Source organism: Eupeodes corollae, chromosome 1 (genome assembly GCF_945859685.1).
Source record: "Eupeodes corollae chromosome 1, idEupCoro1.1, whole genome shotgun sequence".
Classification (NCBI taxonomy): domain Eukaryota; kingdom Metazoa; phylum Arthropoda; class Insecta; order Diptera; family Syrphidae; genus Eupeodes; species Eupeodes corollae.
Window position 1 is genome coordinate 134070640 of NC_079147.1, and position 12132 is coordinate 134082771.

A 12132-nucleotide genomic window follows, 5' to 3' on the forward strand; every position below is an offset into this window, starting at 1 on the left:
AATAATTTAGCATAAAATGAAATCAGCTGAAAGTAAATACCTTCAGTTATTCGCGAGATATCGAAAATCGAAAATAAATGTTTAATAATTTTTGTAGATTTTAATTTTTATGAAGAACTGTCTTGGGATCTTATTAAAATTTTGCTGAATGTTGAAAACAATTTTTTTTTTAGGATGCAATTAGTTTGAAACCAATATCTAATTTTAAAGTTAGCAACGTTGAAAACCAGATGAACAAGTAAGATTTTAATTTTCTTATCTTGATCTTTTTTTGAAGACTAACCAATATAATTTTTGGGTTTTATTCTGAAAGGCATTACAGTTGATACTGAGCCACCACTCTATTTTGTTGGACTATACAAAAAAAATTGTAAAATGACAACAGTGTTCTAAATGTTTTACACTACGAACGTAACCATCGAGCATCAAGGAGGTATCCAATGTGCCTACGAATGTCGAAAAATGAAAAACCTGATTTCAATACTTGAATAAAAGTGAAATCCATATATTGGCAACAGGATTTCCTTTTATCTGCAGTGGTCCTACTGTTGATTTAATTTGTTATTCATAACAATTCCTACTGTACTACGGATGGCTTTTCCAAAAACACACTCTTCAATCTATCTACAAATCTTGTTCCACCGTTGTTTTAATAGAAAAAAACAGCGTTTTATGGAAAAATATTAATTGCATATGTCATTTTATAGGAAAGTCGCTCTCAGGGTAATATTTTACTTCCCCAAAATGGGTTTGTGCCCCAATGAGCATTGGGCATGCTGTTATTCAGAATCCAGCTTTCAAATGTGGAATGATTTGCTTAAAGTTTGTTACTGTTCATATTCGACTTTAAATAATTCTTATAAAAACTCAGATCAAAACAAATTTTCCATGCCATTATTTTCATTAAATTAGAATTCTCCGGAACTTACTCCCAATTTGGATCTTGAATACACTCCGCTTCAACTGAATACGCACAAACATTTTCGAAAATTTATTTTACATTGTTCCCAAGTATTATGGGTTATTGTGCCATCTGTCGATGTTTCAAACAAAATAGACCAAAGACCCATGGGTAGACTTGCATAAATTAAAAGTGTTTCAAAAGTATTAAAACTACTAAGTTAGACAACAAGACCTAACCTGACATGTACAATCTGATAAAATTGGCAGAAGTATTAATTGCTTTCTTTCTCACTTAAGTTATAAGGATTCGTACCGATAAAACATAAAGGGAGGTAAAAAGAACTACAAAAACAGAAGCTTGAAGACGATCAATTTTAAGTTATGCATTTCATTCTTGTAATTCTGAGGCAAAAATAAAACAACGTATTGGCGTAGGTATACTTAGCAATTTTTAAAGTTATCAAAATTTCGAGCGATCTTTAGCAAATTAAACTTAGGAAATAACAGCTAATTGCCGAATAACGGAGAGTTATTAACTTCCCATAGGAAGTAATTGTAATGGGTCCGATTTGTCAAATGGAAAATTTTGAAATTTCTCGACGTTTCAAGGTCTCTAGAGACGAAATAAAAGATATTTAGAAAGATGTTTGAAGTCATGGCTTTCAACTAATTCTATCTTATAAGAATTATTGTTTTCAACATTCGGAAACAATGTGACAAAAATCGAATTGACTGTTGTCTTACAAAAAATAATAGAAACCTAAACAAAATAAATTAATAAAAGTTGGTAAAAATTCATTTTCGAATAAAATTTTTTTTAAACTTTGAGATATTGGCTTTAAACTACTTATTTACCAATATTCATTAAAATTTTGAGAAAAATCGAATTGACAGATTTTCTTACAAAAAATAAAAACTTAAAAGAAAATCTAACAAATGTTGGTAAAAATTGATTTTCGATTCAAATATCTTTAAAAAATTTTAGATTATGGCTACCAACTAATTTTAACTTTTAAAAAATATTGTTTTCATCATTCGGAAATTTTTTTTGAAAAATCGAATTACCAGTTTTCTTACAAAAAAATAAAAACCTTAACAAAATCATTAATAAAAGTTTTTAAAAATTGATATTCGACTCAAATATCTTTTCAAAACTTTGAAATATTGGCTTTAAACTACTTGTATCTTCTAAAAAATATTGTTGTCAACACTCAGTAAAATTTTGAAGAAAATCTATTTTCTTACAAAAATTAAAAACCTAACAAAAAACAATACTAAAATTTGGTAAAAAATTTACTTACGACTCAAAAACCTTTTAAAAATTAAAAATATTGTCTTCAAACTTTTTATTTCATAGAAAATATTGTTTTCGATATTCAGTATACAAAAAATAATAAGCAAACTTGGTTAAAATTGATGTTCCGCAAACTAAACTATTTCCTTATATGACAAATATTGTTGGTAATTTTTAATTTTTTAAGAATAATTCAATGACAACTTTTTAAACCCAACACGTAAACCTACAAGCTTTTTAGTAAGACAAATAGACAGACGGGATAAGAAGTTATCAGTGTGGGTCGCATCCCAGCCTCTTTTAAAGTTTTTAAAAACTTAAATAGTCTTGAAAAAGAATGGTATGATGTGTTTTTTTTCAGATTATAAAACTGTTTAATTTCGGTGGCCCTAATGAGCGAACCTTTCGTTTTCACGATTTGAGAAAACAAAAAGGTAGTAAGACCTTCATCACAACTGTGAGGAGATTTTGCTATATTGAAAGCTAAAAGCTTTTATGGAACAGTTAAGGTTAAGGTCCTTAAGGGACCTACAGTTTCAAGCGGAATCCGAACGGTTAACTTAAAGTAGGATTTATACCGGAAATAATTTACAAAATTATTCAAATTAAAGGTGAAAGAACCAACTACCAAGCTTAATGGAAGCTTGGCCGAAAGAAAAACTGGTGGTTGATTTTAATAATTATTTTCATATTCTTTTTTTAACACCTGAAGGGAGTAGTAAACACCATACCCATCAATGTTTGGAAAAAAATGTGAGAAATGTTTTCAAACATTTGTGTGCAAATTCAGTTAAAGCGGAGTGTATTTGCATGTTCTAAACTTGAAGCTATAAGACTCCTTGAAGAATATTTAGATAAAAAAAAACAGAATCATGACCACAGTGTTATATCGTGTATATTTTTACAATCGATATTTTATTGTTTATTTTTTATTTTTTAAAGTAGTCAACAATTATTTCAGTTTACAAGGAAAATTTTCGAACCCAAAAAATGGAATTAAAAAGAAAACTTTATTTGAAATTGTTTCGTTCAACTAATATACAATGATACCATTTTACAATAATTTTAAAGACATGTGTTCGGAATAGAAACAATCCTTTCGAAACTTGCCACACACATTTTTTAATTAAATTTTTAAACTTGGGAAAATTGCGTTAGGTACAAAATATTAAATGTCCAGATATTAATATCTTAACCAAATTTCAGGAGAAACTGGTGAATGGAAAAGAATTGCTTGAAAAATCAAAAATATTAAACATGGATCCAATAACAATTATATTTTCAATACCAAAGCTGAAGCGAATCCGTACTTCTGTTAAGAAACATCTGGACTTTGGACGCATAGATGAAGTTGACGAGTCAGTAGTACAATAGAAATTTGGCTCCATCCATCCATAATGATAATGGACATAACAATTTTAAAACCTTTATTTTCTTTACATGAAATCAATATTTCCTCCAATAGCAAACCTAGTAGAAAATATAACAGCAACAAAATTAAATATTTCCTGGAAAGCGAACAAAAACATTAATTCCCTGTCAAATAAATAATTTATGATTTTCACTTCGTTTGGTTTCACCCTAATTGTGTTCCAGTAGATATAGCTTTTCCAACTCTGAAAAACTTGTTAAGAATTTAAAAATAAATACTCTACACAATATACATATATACTGTCTATAAATATATACGCACTCTTCAATGGGATTATTAAATTCGAAATTGAGTTTTGTGGTCGTTGCGGTCACGGAAAATGTTATACTAGAATATAATAGGAACACTTAACGAAGATATAATTTAATTTACTTTACATCTCTCGGCTGAATTCCTATCATGCGTTCAACGATTATTCTTTTTTGTTTAATGTTTTGTTGCTGGTTATTTGAAAAGAGGGATGCTTTTATGAAAATTTCATTAGCTACTTGAAAAATGGGTACCATGCCGTTTGTGAGATGGGGCTGAGCGTAGGACATGAGGCAAATAAGTTTGGAACTCTTAATAGTATAATGTAAATAAACCTCATTTGTTCATCTTTATATTTATCTCATTTAACATAAGATGCTTCGCTTCGTTGTAAATTAATTTTCCCAAGAGTCTATATTTGTACAAAAAATTTGCATTACCTTTCAATTTTTTTTTTCATATACGAGAATTTGCTGTGTTTTTTTTTTTTTGTATTAATAAGCGCGTACTCAAGGTGATATTAATAAACTTATTATGTAAAGACACAGTGTGAGCACTTGGAAAGGGAGAGAGTAGTTGAACGGAGTTATCGGTGAAGATTAGTTTTGAATTCCTGAATATTTGAATTGCTAGGAAAAACAGAATGTGGTAAGGCTTTCCACATTCGCGTAGTACGGCTAAGGAACGGATCTCTGTACTTTACAGTACGACCGAAGTTTTGCTCGAGGATATGCTGATGAGCATTCCCAGAAGCGCGAGTATTACGGTTAAACTGTTTAATGGGGGAATGCAGCTGGCTATTTTTCTTGCGGATAAACCTTCAAAATAGGAGTAAAAAAGGTGAGACAAGAAACTATACGACGATTCAAGCGACTTAAATGATCTTATGAAGGTATTATCATCAATCAATTTAAATGCTCTACGTTCAATGCTGTCCAAGATGCTTAAGTTGCACCAGCCCAGTGATGAGAGTTATACTCAAGCTTTGGACGTACATATATAAGCTTTTTAGATAACAGCCATTTCAGAGAGGGAGAAAAACTTCTGGTGTACCAAAAAAAAAAAACAAATATCTTGCGCATTTTTGACCACATCGCGTATGTGATTTTTGACAAAAGGTGGTCAGTGATACACATACCGAAAATATCGAGAAGTTCAGTCTCCTCGATGGAAGTGCCATCCATGGATAATGGCAAGGATGGTAAATCTCGCTTTAAAAACACAAGCCAACATTGAGTTTTCAAAGCAAAGGTTTGTTAATCCCCACAGTACAATGTGGTTAAGGTTCGAATTTAATGAGTTGCGCATTTGAAGAAGAGGGATGTGAGTCTACAAACGATTATGAAAAGCTAAGACTACTTTCGCAGGCGAAAAAAATTATTGGATTAGAAGTTGCAGTAAGAAGATCATTTATAAAAATGAGTGTTGGAGAAAGAACAGAACCCTGGGGCACACCAGTATTTATTTTGTGGTTTTCAGACTTGAATCCATCCAATAGTACTTGTATTGTACGATCCGATAGGTAATTACTAATCCAATGAATCAGGGATTAATGAAAGAGGGCCTGATGCCAAACCCTATCAAATGCTTTTGAAATATCAAGTGCAATAATCTTACTTTCTCTAAAACGATGTAAAGATTTTCTCCACTGTTCGATGAGATGAACCATGAGATAACCAGTGGACATATTGCTGCGAAAGACGTACTGTCGGTCATTAAGAAGCTTTCGTCCTTCGAGATATTTCTTGAGGTGATAATTTATCAGCGTTTATATGACCTTGGAAAAAGGGAGGTAAGTGCAATGGGTCGGTAATTAAAGGGTGAGGAAGATTTGCCTTTTTTGGGAATAGGCTGAACAAATTCGGTTTTCCATCCGCTCGGAAAGATACCTGATGATCAGGACCGATGAAAAAACTTACGCTGTGGTTTTGCCAGTGTTGAAGAACACCTCTTCATAACAATATCGGGGATACCATTAGGACCAGCGGATTTAGGTTTCCTGCGATCTTTTAGGACTCTCGCCACAGTACGAGTGGCGCTCAATGACAGGCGGAGTTATAACACTCATTGGCAGAGTTGAATTGGCGGCGAACTGCCTAACGAAGAGATTAGCCTTTTCTAAAGAGCTAACAAAAGGAGTGTCATTGACAACAAGCGTAGGAACCGAGGAAGAGGAAGGATTCCTCATGTTTCTTACAAATGACTACACATTTTTACTGTCTTTGGGACATTGCAGTATGTTTTGCTTGATTGAACTTTTTCCGGCTTTCCTCAGTGGGGTTGGCTTTATAGCAACGGAAACTTACTTCTTTAGCCCTAATAACCTCTTTACAGCTCGCATCAAACTACGCGTTTTCCTAAGGTCTGATGCTTGAAACCCTGTTCGAGATAAAATTTCCAATTCCCAAGATAATCAAACTTGTGATCATATCAGCGCTGGCATCAACGTCACAATTGATAAATCATAATGACAAGTTAAAGATTCTGAAGTAATTATTGACACCGTACCAGTATTTCTCGTATTGCCAAACGGTTCTCTAAGGAGCTCTCTTTCAACTGAACAGTTTTAATACGAAACATTTTCTGATATAACACAACAGTCAGATGCATCTAGAGGAGATAGAACACTAATAGCACAGATAATAAATTTATATATTTATATTTATTATCTGTGCTAATAGTATGCTTACCAGAGATAAGAAGCAAGTCAAGAGTGTTTTCTTCTCGACCTACCACGTCCGATATTCAAGTGGGCTTGTTGACCGCTTTAGCTAAGCGGTTCAACTCAGCGAAAACCTCAGCACAAACTCCTTCGGGTGTTATCTGGCCCGGTTGTTGAAGCCATTAAAGACTTGTGTACATTGAAATCGTTGTAACAACGATTTCAGTGCGAGAATAGGACAAAACAATTCCTTAGATGGAAGCAGGCTAAACATCAAATTTACGAGAAGTTGATACTCTGTCTAAATTAGGGCTTCCATTAAAGAAGGAATATTGAATTTGAACAAAATTTGAATATAGAGAAGATATAGAATCAAACTAGGCAAGATAGCGGTAGAGATCCAAATAAATTGAATTGTGAAATATTATGACACCTCACCTCAACCGTCAACCAGATTGACCATATATCAATCAACGCTTCAAGCATCATGGATGTCCGAACTTTTCGATGAGCTTATTTCGACTCCGATCACTCCTTCGTTGTAGCCAAGGAAACACTTCACTTTTTCGCGACCAAAGCAAAACAGGGAGATGCTGAGAACGTCGAACGAGATCACCAAATCCTTCTCCAAACAAGTTTAAAGTAACATCTTTCGAAGTTCTCTGCTTCCGACACAAAGTATCGAGAACAAGTGGCAACATTGCGAAGATGTATTAAGGGAGGCCTTCTCTGACGTGCTGAGTTTCAAGCAGCCACCAGCACTGTCGGCATCCAAACAACAGGCAAGCAAAGCGGCGCTGCTTGGAAGGAGGAGAACTGCTTACGAGCTCTATGAGCAAAAGAGGAGAGAGAAGCTTGCGGTCGAAGATGTTGAGAGTTTCAAAAGTGGGAATCAAGTTCGAAAATTGTATGAGCAGGTGAAACAAAGTTAACAAGTACATAAACCTCGAACCGAGAGCTGCAAAAACGAAATTTCAAACATCAAAGTGGAATCGCAGTCAATGCTGAGGATATGCAAGGGCCATTTTTGCAGACTGTATAACCACGACGACTAACCGAATTCCGCTGTTAAAGCAACTGGAGATATTTTGGTTAGGAGCACGCACCAACTTTTCTGTAAGACATTGTCGGAAGAAAGCACGCCTGATGAGTGAAATCTCAGTATTGATTGCCCGATTCTAAAAAAGATACCGTCTAAATTGCACCAACTATAGCGGAATCAGTCTACTCAAACAATTCTCTGCCGTAATGTGTGAATGTCTAAAGCTTAGAGTCAATAATCTGTTAGGTCCTTATAAGTGTGGTTTTATACCAAAAAAGTCCTCAGTCGATCGAATATTCACATTTCGGCGGATTCTGGACAAAAATCAAGAACATCTAATCGACACCCTTCATTTCTTTATCTGTATAGAGTCATGACTAGTTTCGGCATCCTTACCAAACTCGGCCGTTTTTGTAAGATAACCAAGGAGAATTCATGGTGCTCCATAAAAGTTGGAAACAACTTAACAGAACCTTTCATTGTCAAAAAAGGTTTTAGACAAGGTGACGCGCTGTCATTCGATTTTTTTAACGTCGTCCTGGAGAAAATAGTACAGAACTCCTACTTCAACACTAGAGGCACCATCTTCCAAAAGTCTATCCAATTTTTAGCTGATGACGTTGACATTACTGAAAGAACTCAGCGTGATGTCAATTAGCTTGTGTTAGTTTGTTTTGAGACAGAGCCAGATATAGCGGTTAATTAGGGCAAAACAAAGTGCATGTTGTCATCAAGAAAGGACCTATAACACCGACGCACGTCTCGGTCAAAACATCACCATCGACAGACGTTACATTAAGGTAGTTAAGGACTTTGTGTACCTGGGCTCCGCTAAGAACAAATAAAATAAGACCAGCGCTGAGAACAAAGGAAGAATAACTCTTGCTAACCGCTGTTTCTTTGGGCTTAGAAAGCGATTGAGTAGTAAAGACCCTCATCATACCCGCCCTGCAGTACGGTGCAGGAGAATGGACTATGACAACTTTGAGTCATTTCGATAGAAAAGTCCTTTGCATGCTTTACGGTCCTGTATGCATAGAAGTTGAGTGGAGGAGAAGATATTACGACAAGCTAAACGAGTATTAACATATCTGAGATATGATTTTTGTACTTTTTGTATTATTTATTAATAAATTAAATTAAACCAAACCGGGAATGCCTTTTTTTATTGCGGAATTGTGGTTAATTTATTACAAAGAATTTTTACTTTCTCTTTAAATTGATATCCATCTCAGAATTGTATAATTTTTCACTTGATATCAAACTCGGTTTTGTCCACTAATAGCCAGAAATGAGAAATTCTGTTTAAGTTGTATGTATTGAACTCTAGTAATCCAATTAAAATAAAACACTTTTCCGAAAAAATGAAAATAAAAACACAAAATCAATATTTTCCAATGTTTATTTTTAATATTTTTAACTACCTCTTTAAATTTTCTGCAATTGATTCGTCTTCCTGAAAAATAAGAAATAAATGAACTAGATTAAATTTATATTTCATCATGATTCAATTTCAAATTACAATTTCTAAGACTACCTTCCAAGGACGATAACGAGGCTTTTCTGACAATATATTAATAATTGTATGAAGACAAATAAAAAATAAAAACGTGTTATTATAAAACAATAAAAATTATTTACATGAAAAGTTAATGGTTGATAAATTTTGAAAGACACTTTAAATAGTGTAAACTTATATACCATAACTTTAATGATAATTAGATTATTCACCTTGGCAGCATTCTACAGTCAAGACGATTATTGATAAATTAATTAATTAATTTTGAATCAAAGGATGAATTAATGCATATAAGGAATGCATACATAGGTAGTTTTGTACCTTACAACTGAAGAAGTTTCTTAAGCCGACGCACGAAGCGATTAACAAATACAATTTTCAATTTTTTGTTCAAATAATTTCAAATCGAATTAGTTAATTGCTTGTTTCGTATTTTAACATTTACTAAAGCTTGCTGCTCAAGCCCCTCAAAACAATATTGATTATTGAATTCGTCACTTATAAGAGTAAAGAACTTTAATCATGTATGTATATGAAAACCACAATATTGCTAGGGGATTTCTCATAATATCATCCACAATGATAATATAAAGACCTCAAAGCATTTAATGTAACTTCAATATACAGGCTATTTTAATTAGTTCCACCGCAATAATTGTTGGAATACAAACCCCTCGATTTGGGTTTCACGGAATATTTGTTTTAAATTCATGTGAACTTCTAGTTCATTAATTTGTCGATTTCAGTACAAGTAAATATGTTCGCCACTTCTGTGTACACAGAACTCAATGGGGCTACATAAACACTACAGCACAGTCATAACACTATTCGTGGCTAAAACAAATAATTTTCTACTGCTTGCGGCGAGTAGTTTGTGCAGTTGAAGGCTAGAATTCGGTCATTATTTGTTTGTTTTTCTATTATAAGAAAATTGATTAATTCAAGATTTTTCAGCTAGGTTCTAAAAATCGAGCGAAGTTTTTGTCAGTGTTATACATTTAATTTTAAAACAAAACCCTAATGATTCACTTAAAACCAAAAGGAAAGGAGATTGAACAACAATTGAGCAAGTGAAAGTGCATTACGATGTTGAAAAATGATGCCTGAACTAAAACGACGTTCTTAAAACTGTGGTCAAATTATAACAAGGAAGAGGTATCAACATATCATATCAACATTAAAGTATAGAAACTACTTTTTTTTCTATTGGCCAAACTTTTTCAATTGGATGTCCTAATCAGTTTTTAAAATATGACTCTTTAAAAACTTAAAATATCTCTTAACTTGTGTGATGATTTTGAAAAGTACAAATCTTTCTATTTTAGATACAATTTAAAACATTTAAGTTCTTTAGTTATGAGTCTTTGTTTAAATATGTATGAATCTGTAAGAAAAACTTGAATTTGGTACTTTAACAATTTTGGAAAAATTTCGAATCCAAACTCGAATTTTTACTATTTGGTCAAGTTTTGAAAATACCCGTTTTCAACATTGTTTTCATATTTTTGTTGGTTTATCATAGATTCGTTACAAGAACAAAACTTACTTTCAAACTGTTTAAAGCATTTTTGCAAAAACTGCTTTAGAAAAATCTATAAGCCGCGACAAACTAAATAAATTCCAACCGGATCGCTTCGCAGGACCTTATCTGCTTCAATGAATACTATATACTCTACCGAAAACCTCTTGATATACTTAGCAAAAAAAACTGCAAGCTCTGTTATTCGCTTCAGATCTTCATTGCAACGGGTTCAAAACAACATTGGCCACTTCGTAAATCTAAAATATTAAACGACAGCATTGCAACTCAACAAAAACTTCTAAATTTGTATACCATCCAGATCTTTCTGGGAGGGTAAGACATTCCTGGAAGACGAGTCAGTCCACTTTTACACAAATTGATCAAAAACAAATGAAGGGGTCTGTGGAGGTGTATACTCTGAACGACTGAAGTTAAGTCTATCATTCCGACTTTCCAATCATTGTAGCATGTTACAGGCAGAACTTTTGGCGATAAAAGAAGTCTTGTCCTGGCTTAAAAAAAAATAAGTGATTACAGCATCTGAAACCCGTATATTCTTCTATATTGTTAGGCCGCTATCGAATCTTTGAACTCGGTCTATACAAACTCTATAAAAGCCCATAATTGTCGATCATCTCTAATGGAGATGGCATAACAGTTGCCTTGCCATAGAGACATTCCAGGAATTGTAAGGCATATTGACTTGACAGAAGTGGTAGAGTACAGCTCTACAACTTTGGTTAATGTTGACATACCAATCGCTACATGTAAAATATTGCTAATGTAAGACGGTATGAAGAAGGTTAACATCAGGTGAAATTATATCACCTCATCATCATGTGTCAGGTCACAAAATACATACATGCAAATACACTCAAGGTGATTGCTATCTCTAACAGATCAAATATAAGTTCCATAATTGTTGTCATAGCCGGGTTCGGTTATAATAGGAAAGCACTCCACGCCGTTAGAAATATTCTCAAAAACTGACTTTTCCAGAAGTTGTATTCATGAAGAAGAGGAGGAAACAGTTCTTCTATATTAACATAGTTTCTCACGTTTCATAACGGACTAAAACTGATTTCATTAAACTGGCCTAATTGTGTCCTTGTCCTACTCCATCACGGACAGCCACTTTATCCAAACCTAAGCTCACTAAAAAAAAGCTCATACAGTACGAAAATGCCTTCGAGATAGCGAGATTTATCAATTATACCAACATTAGTATTCGAAACGAATATCGGACGTGGTAGGTCGAGCTGAAAACACTCTTGACTTGTTTCTTACCTCTGACCCTGATAAATACACTATTAGTGTTCTATCTCCTCTAGGCACATCTGACTATTGTGTCATATTAACAAATTTCTCGTGTAAAAAATTTCCAGCTAAAGAAAGAGCTCCTAAGAGAACCGTTTGGCAATACGGGACGGCCTAAGGAAAACGCATGGTTCGATGATCTTGTAAATAGGTTATTAGGGCCTCTTATGGAATGTTCACATATTCAATATT

At 33.5% G+C, this 12132-nt stretch overlaps 1 protein-coding gene across 2 annotated transcripts in view; it reads right to left on the bottom strand.

Annotated features, from left to right (window-relative positions):
• The window catches only part of LOC129939863 (neuroligin-4, Y-linked), a 286993-nt gene that overhangs the window by 207803 nt on the left and 67058 nt on the right, over positions 1-12132 (bottom strand). For both annotated transcript variants that reach the window (XM_056048040.1, XM_056048041.1), the window contains exon 2: positions 9007-9038. The gene's annotated coding sequence lies outside the window, so the exon portion shown is untranslated. The remainder of the gene's footprint in view (positions 1-9006; positions 9039-12132) is intronic.